The sequence below is a fragment of the Rousettus aegyptiacus genome, unplaced genomic scaffold, assembly GCF_014176215.1.
Source record: "Rousettus aegyptiacus isolate mRouAeg1 unplaced genomic scaffold, mRouAeg1.p scaffold_m13_p_4, whole genome shotgun sequence".
Taxonomy (NCBI): Eukaryota; Metazoa; Chordata; class Mammalia; order Chiroptera; family Pteropodidae; genus Rousettus; species Rousettus aegyptiacus.
In genome coordinates, this window is record NW_023416307.1 from 146,063,994 (window position 1) to 146,079,286 (window position 15,293).

Consider the following 15,293-nt stretch of genomic DNA (forward strand, 5'->3'; position numbering starts at 1 on the left):
AATTACATTGAATTTATAGATCACTTTGAATATGGAGATTTTAACAACATTAATTCTTCTAATCCATGAACAAGGCTATCTTTCCACTTATTTGTGACCTCTTTAGTTTCTTTCACCAAAGTCTTATTGTTTTTAGTGTACAGTTTTTAGTGTAAATTCACCTCTTTTGGCTGAATTTATTCTTAAGTATTTTATTGTTCTTGATGTTATTATGAATGAGATTTTCAAAATTTCTTTGCTATGTAGTTTGTTGTTAGTGTCTAAAAATGCAACCAATTTTTGTATTTTGACTTTGTATCCTGCAACTTTACTAAACTCATTGATTAGTTCTAACAAATTTTTTTGTGAATTCTTTAGTATTTTCTCTGTATAAGATCATAGCATCTGCAAACAAAGACAATCTTCTTTCTTTCTGATTTGAATAACTTTTATTTCTTTTTTCATGCCTGATTACACTGGCTAGGACTTCTAGTACTGTGTTAAATAGGAGTGGTCAAAAGAAATAATCAACAAAATGAAAAGGTAACATATGGAATGGAAGAAAATATTTGCAAACCACATATTTGTTAAGGAGTGAACATCTAAAATATATAAAGAACTCATACAGCTCAGCAGCAAAAAAAATAAAATAAAATAAGAAAGAAAGAAATAAGCAATCCAGTTAAAAAATGGGTGGAAGAACTGGATAGACTTTTTTTTTTCCAAATAAAACATACAAATGGACAATAGGCACATGAAAAGATGCTCAACATCACTAATCATGACAGAAAGGCAAATCAAAACCACAACGAAATAGCTCTTCAAACACGTTAGAATGGCTATCATCAAAAAGATAAGAGAGAAGTATTGGTGAGAATGTGGAAAAAGAGAACTCATGTGCACTGTTTGTGGGAATATAAATTGATACAGCTACTATAGAAAATGGTATGGAGGTTCCTCAAAAAATCAAAAATAGAACTAACATGTGATCCAGCAATTCTACTTCTGGGTATATATCCAAAGGAAATGAAATCAGGGTTTCAAAGAGATGTCTACACTCTCATGTTCGTTGCAGCACTATTCACACTAGCCAAAATATGGAAACAACCTAAGTGTCATCATTGTATGTGTATACAAACTATACCACAAACTATAATGTGTGTGTGTATGTATGTGTGTCTATATATGAAATTCTGCCATTTGTGACAACACAGGTAGAACCTGAGGGCATTATACTAGGTAAAATAAATCAGACAGAAAAAGACAAATATACTATGATATCACTTATATGTAGAATCTAAAAAATCTAAACTCATAGAGATAGAAACTAGAATGGTGGTTACTAGGGGCTAGGGAGTGGAAGAAATGAGGAGATGTCGGTCAAAAGGTATAAATTTCCACTTGAAAGATGAATAAGTTCTGGGGATAATGTGCAGCATGGTGATTATAGTTAACAATACTGTATTATATATTTGAAAATTGCTAAGAGAATATATCTTAAATGTTCTAACCACACAAAAAAATGATAATTATGTAACATGATGGAGATGTTAGCTAATGAGTATGGTGGGAATCATTTTGCAATATATGTGTTTCAAATCAACATGTTGTACACCCTAAACTTACACAGTGTTATATGTCAACTATATCTCAATGAAACTGGAAGAAGGAAAAAGGTCTGTGGCTAAGTGTCACAATTGCTTCCAATTAGAAGCCTTAGGGTTAGAAGCCCAGCATTGGTAAGGGCTGAAGACTTACAGTTACAGCTACTGCAACTCCAAGAACCTTTGCTGGTAAAGCAAGTTATAGGACAAATCTTGGTCAGATTAATGCTCCCTCTCTTTTCCAGTGGACATAATTGTTTTGTTTCCATAATGACATAACTAATGCCTTCAGAAGAATGGCGTCAGGGAAAATGCATATTGGAAAAAGCATTTCCATCAGAGCCTAGAGAGTTAGAGAGTTTGATTTTGTTTTCGATTCTGTTACTTATTGACTGTAACAATATTAGCTAAATCACCTTATTTCTTTAGGCATCTCACCCTGCATTAAGCTAATTTGTGTTTGTTCACACAGCAGTTCAGCAAAATTCCAAGAGAATGAACAGAAGAACGTAAAGTCTTGAGGGCTGCACTCAGCCTTGGCACTCCATCCCTTCTGCATTCTACTGGCCAAAGAAAGACCCAAGAACAGGTCAGATTCAAGAAGGGGAAGTAAACCATGTTGCACATAATTATTCTACATTGTTAAGGGGCATGCACACAGAGAGAGGTGGAGAATTGCAGCTATTTTGCGATTTATCAACAAGCGATGGTAGACTGACCAGAATGGTTGTAGTAGCACAGACCTTAGCATGTGAGCATATTTTCTTACCAGGTTCCTCTCATGCTGTCATATTATTTTTTTTAATTTTGGGGGAAGTTGGAGACAGGCAGTGGGTTTATGGGGCGATCAACAGGGCCGACGATGGTGCTGATTTTTCACGCGTTCCCTGAACCTTCTTGTGATCAAAAGAGCAAGTATTTCTTATTTTCATTCTCTAATAGAAATATATCAAAACTGCTTTCTTCTTGGGGATATCTTTTTCCTATTGAGCTGCAACAGTATGGAAAACAATGAAGACTAATCTCTCTCTATCAGGAATGTGGCATCTAGGATTGGCAACAAGGAGTCTTCAGTTTATTAGCACAGCTATACCTAAAACAAGGAGGAGAGAATTCACTATTTGTGTTTTATGCCTATCATGTGATTTGGGTATCTAACCCCAAGGAAAGAGGCAGGATGGCAAGTGGAAATGGAAAAGGCACGGACTGTTGATTAAATAGGCTAGGTACCATCTACTCCTTGTTAGTTATTCACTTTGTGGTCTAAAGCAATTCAGGCATCTCTGTAAGAAAGAATTCTTCCTAGGGGAATTGAAATGTAGGCCCACAGGCTTGGCCCTTAATGGTGATTTTGTTGTAGGAGACAGGGGCTGATGAGTAGAAAGCTCATTATCTGTACTTAGACTTAATTTCTTGCCTAGCACCTATGGGCTCACAGAAAAGTTTCAGAGAGAAGAGACTCCAAGCAAAATTTTGAGAGTTTTTCTTACCCACTAGCAAGACACTGGAATTTATGGTAATAGTACTGGTATTTCTTTAATAGAAGGGGCACAGAAGGGAGATGAGCATAGTACAGCTTCCCTGTGAGGGCTTCAGATGACAGGACAGAGCAAAAGGTATGGAAGGAGTTTTGAGGGGTCGGGAAGAGAGAGAGGGGAGACCAGTGCTTTTCTAGGAGATGCCAGCAGCAGAGGAGGGCCTGGGGACTTTGTCTACCTAAGTTGTCCACAGACATCACTGAGAGCACCCAGAGGGATGAAGTAGGAATAAGGCAGCACACAGGAGACACCCTCTAGGGGTCAATTTCCAGTAAAGCTTTTGTTAGGATAGGACATCCTTCAATGTCAACTTGTGTGATTAATCAGCATTAAAACCAGAGAAATATGGATTCCGGCTGAATATGTCATGCAAGGGAAATAATTACTGAGCTCTTCTAACATGTATGGCACCATGGTGGGAACTTGGACTGGGGCTCTGGGCAAATCGTGATACCTGCCTGACAAGAGTGTAGAGTCCACTGACAGACAGGGAGGTGGGGCACAAAAGAGCCAAGACAACTCCACAGGGCTTGAAGAGGGTTGATCAAGCTAAGCTTCAAGGTGCAATGAGAGCACAGGGCTTGAAGGGTGAATAGGAGTTTTATCAAGCAGAACAGGCTGTATGTGTATGAGTATGTGCACATCTGTGTGCACTTTTATTTTTTATGCCTTTTCTGTGCCTCAGTCTGATCTCTAGCATCAGATCATTTATGGTTTACAAGGTAGTTGTGAGAATGGAGTGTAATAGTATCTGCAGAAATTTCTTTGCAAATTATAAAGTACTAAAAAGATCATTTAATGATGATAAAAGTAGTACAATGAAAGCCTCATTAGCATTTTACAAAATGAAGTCTGTGATAATCACTAACTTAAGAGTTTAATATGTCCCAGGCCCTGTTCAGAGTACTTCATATGCATTAGTTCAATTTAGTCCTCATAATATTCATTTGATGTAGATACAAATATTACTCATTCCCATTTTATAGATGACAAAACAGAGATATAGAGAGCTTTAGTCAGATCACACTGCTGGTAAGTGGTAGAGCCTGGATTCACATTTGGCAGTCTGACCCCATATTCTGCAGTCTTAATTGTAATGACACACTGCCCTTTTTTTGTCATTTCTTATGCTACCTGTATTCGTTAACTCAGGCTGCCACAACAAAGCACCAGAGACTGAGTGGATCAAACACAGAAATCTATTTCTCACAGTTCTGGAGGCTTGGAAGGCTAAGATCAAGGTCCTGGATGAATCATTGGAAAATGGATTACTGGAGTAGATGAGAAGGAATAGAATCTAAAACATAATGGAGGACTTGTCTTAGACAAAAGCACAAATATCTTCTCTAACAGAGGAAAGAAGAGTAGATAGATATGAATGCAGGTAGACCGAGAGATGTGGTTGTAGTTGTAGCAAGTGGGAGTTCTATTTTGTTTGCTTCTATTATCTCAATGAAATAATCACCTGGGTCATTAGCTGAGATTACAGGCCTGGAAGGACGTATTGGAGGCTTGAGGGAAAATAAAATGGAATTTTAGGAAACTGGAAGAGTAAATTGTACAGAAAATGCAGTAGGATTGCTGGGTAACACTAATGGCCCCTAGGTTTGCATGAGACCAGTACACATCCATTGTAAGTTTTTTTCTCTAGATATGGTAAGCCACTAGGATTCTGGTCCAAAGTAATCAAAAGATTAGATTTCAAGGAGGAAGAGTTCTTTTTAATTATATGGGCACAATGGAAGGAGGTAGGAGCAAAGTAGTTCAAATGTATTCAAAAGAACAATTATAATCACTAGTAATATTTCAGAAACAGAATGGATAATTACAGCTGATGATTATGGGTGATAATTATTAAGAAGATATTATTTACTGTTATTGATATTTTTGTCTCAGGAATGGGCATGTATTAGGTAATAGGAGGAAGCAGGAAGCCCTCTCACCAATTCTATTTTAAAAAATAAACAACTTATAATGATTCAATTATCATTCTGATAATGGATGTGATTTAAATCCTGTGGATACTTGTTGAGTACTTCTATGTGCCGTATGCTATTCTAGCTATTGGGGATAAAAATGGAGTAAAATAGGTGTGTAAGCCATAGCATGGTAAATATAATGGATGAGGTATGTGCAGGGGCCTTATGGTGGATGGAGAAGGCTTGCTGAAGACAATGCTGAAGAGCTGAGTGATGTAAGTAGAAGACAACCAAGTGAGAAATGTTGTGTTAGAGGAAGGGAATCTGGGTCCTTGGTCCAGGGAATGGTGTGGACAAGGCTCTGAAGGCTTCTAAGGATGAGGTCAGTTCGGGAATTCACAGCATGGTGATTTGATGGCTGGAATGCAGAGTGTCATCAGTGAGTGATGACATGTTAGGCCGAAGAGTAAATGGTGTCCAGATCATGAAGAGTCTTCATACGTGACGCAGAAGAATTTGGATTGTCCTAAGAGCAACGGTCAGTCACTAAGGAACTTTAGCAGGGAAATCACATGGTCTGACAGATTCGTATTTTAGAAACCCTATTTTGTGCCATGTGGAAACTACATTGAAAAGGGAGATAAGACTCTAAGCAGAAGAGAAGTTCAAAATTTTTGTAATATTTATAGTAGAGTATGGACTTCTCAAGGGATATTTTGAAGTGGGTGGAAGGGAAGAAACAGGTCCCACAGATGTTCAATAGGAAGAATTAATGGGACTTATGCACATAGTGGCAAAGGTGGGCAGGGACGGCCATGCTAGGGTTACTCACGCAGGTCGATTGAGCTAGAAGGCCATTCACTGAGCAGAGAGTTCAAGAATGTGCTTTATTTTGGTTATGTTTAGTGTGACACAGGATTCTATGTATTCCTCAAATATCTTTCCTTTTCTTCCTGGCACAGTGAGACCATTTCTCATTCTCTCCTACTTTGGGTAGGACTATACTACTGTTAGAAGTGACACATGCCATTTCCAGACCTGGCCTCTTAGATGTGGTCTTCCATGCACTTCTCTATTAGCTGACTAGAGCAATGGATTCAGCAGAAGATCTTGAACCTGGGGCATATTAAAGCCACTGAATGAAAGGAATCTGGGTCCTTGAATGATTTCATGGAGCAGGGATGTCTTCCATACCAGCTCTGCATTAGACTGTGACATGAGTGGGAAAAGGCCTTATAATGTTAAGCCATTAAGATCTCGGGGTTATTTGTTTTAGCTGCTAGTGTATCATAACTAATAAACATGGACTGAGGTGTTTGTGGGAGAGCCAAGGAGCTAGAAATTGTGATTCTGGAGCTAAGACTCAAAAGTTACGAGATAAGACTGGGAATCAACAGATTTCCTTCCTCTCCACCCACTACCTACACCTCGCCTCGGCAACCCTGCTTGAATTCTCTTCTTGGTGAACGGTGTAACTTTCTTCTTAGTCATGCAAGTCAGAGGCCTGGCTATAATTCTCTACTTCTCCCTTGTCATCCACATTCATGGCGATTGACTCCGCCAGCTTTGCCTCCTTTACATCTTGTATATCTACTTCTATTCATTCCCATGCTCCTTCTCTCATCATCCCTTTCAAGGGCAAACTAAATTTCAGTTGGTTGAGGCATGAAAGGGAGAAAGAAAATAAAAGCACCCAGAGAGAACACATCTTTTAGAAGCTCGGCTCTGAGGAAGAAGAGGAGGGGCTGTAGCTGCAAGAAGACTGAAGACCTAGGGAGTTTCATTTGTGATATAGAAGGCACATGAAAATTCATGGGTGGGGTCAAGAGAATAATGAGGAACAACTTTAAACTAGTTAAGAAATGGGATGGAGGAATGAGTCTTGAACCGGAGCTGATAAGGAGGTACAGAGGGGCTCAAATGTACAAAGTTTTAGGTATGCTTTTTCTTGCAGGGACAAGGCTAGACTGTCTGATGTGTGTGAGGATTTGGAGTGGAAAGTGGATAAGTATTTGAATAGTGCTTTATGAGAATATGAGAGAGAGTGGAGAAGGGGAGGAATTTATAAATACCCCTGTCGCTGGTGTCAGTATGATTGCTTGCAAGATTTTTCTCCAGCATTGTTCAGAACCCTAGGAAAAAAATATGGGGAAATTGGAAAATTAGGTTCATTTAGAGGAGGATTACTACAGAAATAAGAGAAAGAAATTAGTGGGTGCTGGTTTGAAATAGAAAAAAAGATGCACTATATTTTTCATCTATGTAGGAAATCAAAGGGTATAGAGGAGAGTTGATTGATGTGAAAAGATAAAGGAGTAAACGAGTTGGAAGAGCAAGTGTCCTGAGACTGAGGGAGCCCCAGGGCTAGAAGTCAGGGGTCCTGGGATCAGAGATACGTGGATCAAGTGTGAGCTGCTGGAGTGAAGTGTGGGACCAAATTACTGCAGTTGAAACAGAGCACCAAGAGGACAAGTCTGGCCTGGGCGGCTGTTTACTGTTCCAGAAGTTAAACCTACACGTGGAGCAGAGTTTGTCGATAGCAGCTCTGTGGATATTTTCTACCAGCCAGTTCTTTGGGGGTGGGGGAAAAGGGCATGTGTGTGTGTTTAGGGTGTTTAGCATTGTCATCGGCCTCATTTATTGCTAGAAGCACATCTCCTTTAGTTGTAACAACCAGACATGTCTCCAGATATTGTCGAATGTCTTCTAGAGCAGGGGTCCCCACTCCCAGGCTGCAGATCAGTATTGGTCTGTGGCCTGTTAGAAACCGGGCCACACAGCAGGAGGTGAGGGGTGGGTGGTGGGCAAGTGAGCAAAGCCGCTCCCCAGCGCTAGCATCACTGCCTCAGCTCCACCCCAGATCATCAGGTGTTAGATTCTCATAGGAGCACTGGTCTCTGGTGCCCAAAAGGTTGCGGACCATTGTTCTAGAGGACGAAATTGTCCCCAGTTAAAACTTAGAGGACTCAGAGCACTTAGAGTTAAGACTGAAGACTGACTTAGAGGATGAAGATAACAGATTTTTCATTTCTGATGGCATTCAACAGAATTCTCAGGCTCTAGAAGCAACACATTTCAACAAGAACATAAAAGACAAACAGCATGTTTGACAATGCAAGCATTGTTGGAATAATTGTAATTATTTTTTAGTAATCTCTATAACAATTATTTTCTTAGAGATAACACTTATGTGTTAAGATACATGTGTTTGGATATATTTGTCAAAATTATTTTTTCTTAATATATACCCACTCTGTGTAACCACCTGGTTTTGCTGGCCATGTCAGCTGTGGAAGGCACAGAGTGGCTCTAATAATGGAATAATTACCAAGTCCAGCCTAGGAGGTGGCTGGGACCTAAAGAAGTCACTGCAGTCTCACGAGGTTTGCCTGCATTTCTGGTGATGGACGTCCTATGTCTTTTATAGCTCTGAAAATGTTTATTTTCTTGTACTTCTGTTGACTAGTCAGGCGATTACATGTGGACAAGAAAACAAGCTAAAACTCTATGGAGTTAATTAACTAGCACTGAATTTGAAGCACAGGCTAGAGAAGCAATCCTACCCACCTTGCTTCACCTGGGCTGCTCTATAATTGCCTTGCCTGAGCTTACAATTTCCTCATTTAATTGAAGCTTCAGTCGATTCTTGGAGGTGCTCCAGTAAGGAAATATTACCATGTGGAGCTAAAAGGGATCATCATTTGAAACACACAAAATAACTTCTGGAATAAAATTCCAGCAAGCTGGGGCTACTAACTTTCTCATATTTTTTTTAAGTGGCAAACATAAGAACTGTTGGTTGTCAAACTCATGAGATGAGCACGAGGCAAACGCCTTTAACAAAGCCCTCACTAGGTTTAGTAGGAAGGAGCCTCCGCCTAGGCCCTTAGCAGCATCTCCTGGTGCCGCACAGTGCCTTAGCCATGCTGGTTGCCTTATATACCTTAGAATACACTGCACATTTTTTCCACACCTTTTCTCCTGTTGCGATTGTCTTTCCCAGAATACTCTTCCTCCTTGTCTCCCTGGTGAGTGTCACTCTCATCATTCAGAAAACTCTTTTGCCTCCTCCCCACTGAAGCACCTCTGATGACCCTGTATAGCTGCTTCCTTCTCTAGTTTCCCACATCACACAGCTTGGTGACATGCTGTCTTGAATTTATGAGTTATCTATCTTATTTCTAACACTGAATTATAAACCCTAAAGATGGGCACCGTGTTTAGTTTTCCTTGGTATTTCTGTCTAGCATTGTATACTCACCTGACATATTCATCAATAATGAAATCTGTCTCTCCAGAGAGAGGGCAGGTGTAAGTGACCCAGAAGTGAAGAGCAGGCAAAAGGTTCTATGCCCACCCTGAATTGTCTTCTAGAAAAGAATGCTGTTGCCATGTTTCTCTACCAACTTAACCATTGTGTGATGCAATTGTTAGACTTAACTAGCAGTTTCAGAACATTGAGCATCAAAACCAAACTAATTCTACCATTGACCACATTCAGCAGGTTTGAGTCAGCCCTTGGGGCTCTGTGAGTAACTTCAACTGTGCATAGTTGCTGGAGAATACAGAAACTTGAAGGAAAAATGAGACATGGGCATATACCTATTGAGAGAAATGTTTAGGAGACTTTTATTATTACTTTTTTAGCGATGCTATGAGAATTTTTATAAGAGGCTAGCTGGAGAAAATGGCATGCCTCACTTATGGCCATGCTTGCATGTGCAGAAGCACGCACACAAGCTTCATAAATGTGCACCCAGGGTCCTCTTGACTCGTTCTGGCAGCTGTTTTCCTTCCCCAGGTTCAGGAGTAATTCTGCCAGCTCTGACAGAAAACGGCTGCTGGTAAATGCAGCCCTGGGCCAGTGCCCTTTACCAGGCATCATCTGTTACTATGACATGAACCGGCATATGTGGAGATGCCTGCACGTAAATGTGCTGGGGGGGGGAGGGTGGAACACAGAGCAGGGAGAGGAGAGCGGAGCAACCAGGAGCGCAGCTGTGGTGGGATGGCTGCTCCACGGACCTGGAGAGTTCTCAGGTGCCGATTTCCTGGACCAGGTGGATGGGGAGAAAATGAAAAAAGGATCAGAAGGACAGCATACCGCCTCCCCACTGCCTGCTCCATCATCCGCGAGTCCCAGTGTTCCCAGCATATTCCTTCGCTTTTTGCTATAAACAAGATCTGAATCATCCGCTCCTTAAGGCAGGAGGAGGAAAAAAAAAGAAAAATATTCAAAGACTTAACTGTTGATAAAAAGCTCACCCCTCTGAGCTCAGAGATGGATTTGAGTTTTATAGGGCTTGATCCTTATAAATTAGTTTGTATAGATGTGTGTGGACGTGTGTGGAGGTCTCTTAAGACAAAGAGCATTTAAAACACATTTAAAATTAGGTATAAAAATGAATATTTACATTTAATGAGAAGACAAATCATATGAATTATAACATTAGAAGAGCTTAAAAATACCACAAACACATAAAGATCAGAAAATATAAATTTTATTGATTACCTGACAATTTTTATTAATTAATAATTTTAACTACTATTATATATTTATGTATACAGATATATATTTAAATACTTATATGAATAATTCTATAAGAGTATATAAGATTATTCTGAAATTAGGGCATGCATAATTATAAATAATACATTAAAATTATTGTCACATTGTATTGAGATTCATAATGGTATATATATCTATGCAGATATATACTTAAATATTTATATCAGATAGCTAAGATCCAATTTGGTACTTTGGGATTCACAGAACATGACACTTGACATAGTTCTGTGTCCACAGTGTCCTGTACTGGTACAGATGTGTACCGTACAGGGATCCGGTTTAATGTATTCTATTTTGCATGGTTCCGTAAGAATGTATTTATAATTGTTTAAGATATATCATCATGAATGTTTCTGACAGGAGAAATTTTTCATTTTGACTTAGGATTGATTAGAATGAAATCCTCTGCTTACAAATTTACAATGTCTGTTGCCCGCACATTTTAAACCTATTTTTCTTCTATTGTCTGCATTCTGATGCCAAGAGGCTTGAGACATGTTTGTATTATGCTTCCACCTCAAGCCCTGTCATGAGGCCAGGTGAGTCAGCACAGTAAGAATATTCCTGGAAGTTATTTCAGCCTTGCTACAGCAATTGCTTACCTTTACATAAAAGGAACCGTGAGCCACATAAATATGTCCGCTAAATCCAAACAAAATACCATACCCTTCTTTACCAGATTAGAAAATACAGATGGCCCTTCTAATGTCACTTCACATAAGAGAGAAGAGACAGGAGTTTTAAGCACTTGTGGTTTAAACTTCTTACTATTATGAATTTTACAAAATCTTAAGGTCTCGTGCACATATTGCTATAGCTCCTCCCATGACCTTGGAAAAACCCTGTGAAAGTGAAGGTTTCTGAAATTTAAGTTTCATTATTGTCATTATGGACCCTTCCTGGTTTGAGCTAGAAGTCTAAGGATTATCTGACTCGCTGGGTATAGCCTTGGGAGAGTTTTCATTCATTCATTCATTCAGGCATCACTTTTTTTTCACTAATTGTTTCATCTATTGAATTATCTAGCATTTTTATACTGTTGTAGTACATACTAGTACCTGCTGTGTGATGGGACAGACAGACAGACAAAAGCCTAAACCAAAGTCCAGAGAGTCAGTCCCCTTCTCCAGGTTCTATTACTTTAGTTATTTCTATAAGAAAAAAAGGAAATTATTTGTTATCTCCTCTCTAGTTTGGCAGCTGTTTTCAAAGGGGCCATGAGATGCAGGATCTCTTCCAACTCTCCTTGCTGACTTTATCTGTGAGGTTCAGAAAGCTTGCACGTAATCCTTCCCGCGGCTGGTGAATTCTGTTTCACCAGTCCATCTCACTCCTCCAACCACTAAGAAATCAGAAATTCTGCTAAGTTGGGCAAATGCAGATACTGTGATAGAGAAGTAGGACCTTGTGCTCATTTGACGACTTCCAAGTAAGAATTCTTAATTGCAAATGTTGCTTCCATCCTACCATTGCATGTCATGGGTGCCTGAGACTTCTTATGAGAGATTCGTTCTGTTCTTGAAGGCCTATAATCTCACAAATGGAAGTTTCTCCTTTTCTCTTGTGACAGTGGGCTAGTTACTAATCTTGGTGAGCCTCAAGCTCTGCATCTATAAATCCTGGATAGAATGAGGGAAACACAACAGAGTATTAGTGGTTTGCTTGGCAAGCAGGAAGCTATGAATAAAGGTAATTTCCTTTCCATTAGGACCTGAATGTTCAGGACAGGGGCATTGTGAAAGAAGGTATAGAACAAGCTTCCTCTTCACAATGCTCTGTCCTCACGTGAGGACATAGAAGATGTACGGTGAAATCATTATCTGGCTGGTTATTCAGCATGTAACAAGCATAGTAAATCTGTTTATTTAAAATACATTGCTGGAAATTAAGAATTATCTGAAGAAAAGGAAAACTTGGACAAATTGCTAAAATTTTTTAGTCCACATCCTTGCTTTGGGCACCAATCCAGGAACATGGGGTTGTCCAAGTATCAAAAATATAGACAGAACATGCAATTATTTCCTATTTTATATTTTTATTGTATACTAAGTCACCAATAATGTTGCTATTAGAGTGGATTGTGTAATATTTGGTCCATATTGCAGCAAAGGGAGGGATATTAATTTTCATTTGGGTTGGATCTGAAGACTGCTGTGCACACACTGAGTGACATCTCATTTTTCCTGATAATGATGTTGATACGTCTCTGGAATACCCATATGCTCAGCATTTGCTGTTTCAAACTTGTTCTTCATTAATTATGGCTATACCGAAGCTGCCAAAAATTACTTACTATGGAGGATTTAAATTTGAGCTCAGAAACTGGTGAGATGTATATGCAGATCTAGAAACAGACTCAAAGAGGTGAAGTTTGTGCAACCAGGAAATAGCAGAGCTAGGGAATTAACCCTGTTGTTCTGATCCTTAAGTTTATTTCAAGTTCCAATGGCACCACGTGGCTTTTCATTCCAGAGGAACTGATGAGTAGAGGCCATTTTCCTGGTCTCCGCATGGAGAGAAACGTGGATATAAATTTTGCAAGTTGCTGCTTCACAAGCGAACGTGTGATTTCAGCTGTTCCAGAGTTTCATCTGGGAGGATAGAAGGGATTCGATTCTTAAAAATTCATAAATGCGCCCAATACCTGTATTTCAAGTGTCTGAAATTATGAGCATTTGCCTTAACTTGCTTAATATTTTGGGAAGTGGAACAAAGGAAGGATTTAGGCGAGGGCTGTGCAGCAAAGACATATTCCCTTTCTTTTTAAGAATCTTACACTTTTTCATATTATTTTTATGTACATTATTTCAGGGGCTGGCAAACATGTTTTGTAAAGGGCCACATAGTAAGTACTTTTTGCCTCAGTGTTTATTTTTTTCACAGTGCTCTGATATAGGTGAAAATCTGTTGAGAAAGCACTTAAAATATGTGTTATCCTCCTCCCCCATATCTTTTTCCTCTTTCTTTTTCCTTTCTCTTTCCTCTCTTATAGAGGATAAGAGCATGGACTTTAGAGTTAAAAGCCAGAGTTCAGTTGGGTGACATTGGGTCAATTACTAAATCTCTCTAAGTCTTGTTTTTTTTTTTTATCTGAAAAATGGAAATTATAATAGAGGCTCACTCAGGTTGTTTATGAGGGTCAATCCATGAAAACCTTTTATACTCATGCTTGGCACTTAGCAGATGCTCAACAAATAGATCCAGCTCCCTACTACTCTCTTCTCTTTTTCTCCCCTCTTCTCCTTTATCACATAAACAGTTCTTCAGGGACAGGTTTTAGTGTTCTTTTATTGTAAATCTTAAACAAGAGGCCTTTGCATCTTCAGGGATTACTTTGTACCTCAGTAAGTCTTCCCCCAGGAGTGAACTTTCTCAATAACATCTTCAACTAAAGAGCTTGTGGCTCATATGTGTATGGTATCATATAACTAAGTGCTCATTCAAGGGTAGGATCCCTTTAAGGCTATACCTTTTAGGTCCTTGACACAGTGCTCGGGACAGAGGCTCTCTTGGATGTTGTTATCACTCAAACATCCTTTTAATCATGAGCCAAGTATTCTGATGATCCTTTGATGAACTTGAATCAGTTTCTTAATTCAGAAAAATCTGTCACACACCTACTATCACCCTGATTCAGTAAGACTACACAAACACATAAGATTACTCTGTCCCTGCAAGGTTGAGAACAGAAATCCTTAAGAGTTTTGTTTTTCTCTTAGACAACGTTGGTGATGGTGCTAGTGGTACAGTGAATATGCATGGAATGTCAGGCCCAGGAAAACCTTGAGTGAGGGACTCTAATTTCTGATCGTCAAGAATTAGAAAACTAAACCATGAGCTTCCCAGGGGAAACCCTTAAGCTACTAGCCTACCATGCTCCTCTCAGGACCAGCCATGTCTCCTGTCCATCAGCATCACATGAAGACAGAAGGGCAAGCAGACGGGAATGTTCACACACAAATAAGGGCACAGGGGAAGTTGGCAGGCTCATCCTCCCCCTCCTGCAGCTCCTGCTTCTGTCCTTAACACATCGATTGGATCAAGCTGGAGTCTTTCTTTGATCCTCCTGACACCCTGCTTACTATTGTTTATTTAGCTTATAATTCTTCTGCCCCCAAGGTAAATCTTCATACCGTATGGATCAATAGGCTACAGGGGTCTTAATTAAAGCTGCAGGGTAAAATTGATACTGGGAACTAAATTCCTCCAGTATCTGGAAGAAAAGGAAGTGCTATTTCTCACGAAGGTTTTTTCCTTGCCTAACACTGTCACTTCTGAAGTTTGTTGAAACATTGGGTATCCCATGGTAGGTTTCAAGGACACAGCTTAGATACATATGTAGACGTGTAAAGAAAACTGGAGTCCTCTGACCAGGCTTTTGTCTCTCTAGAGGAACAATATTTGGTGTATCGATGGATGTTAATAAAAAAAAATCTGAATGCTTATTTGAACTGCAGAATGAACACAAATCTGGGTTTTAGGTCCTGTCCCAAGTACAGAAAGATAGAACTGCAGAGACATTTGAGAACATAGTGTATAATAAGTGTTTTGATTTTACTAATTTAACTACCTCTGGCAGATTTTAATAAGGCCCTTGAATGAACCCTTAAACTTCTCTGCAGGTAGTGGGAGCTGTCCCGGAACCATGGTACTGAAATAGCCACAGTGAAAAGCATTGAGCCAT

The 15,293-nt window shown here is 39.5% G+C and overlaps 1 long non-coding RNA gene across 1 annotated transcript in view; it reads left to right on the forward strand.

Moving 5' to 3' along the window:
- The first annotated feature begins 1,942 nt into the window (after positions 1–1,942).
- LOC118601651 overlaps positions 1,943–15,293 on the forward strand; it is a 343,923-nt gene continuing 330,572 nt past the window's right edge. The window contains exon 1 of the long non-coding RNA XR_004950452.1: positions 1,943–2,172. This is a non-coding gene — a long non-coding RNA (uncharacterized LOC118601651). The remainder of the gene's footprint in view (positions 2,173–15,293) is intronic.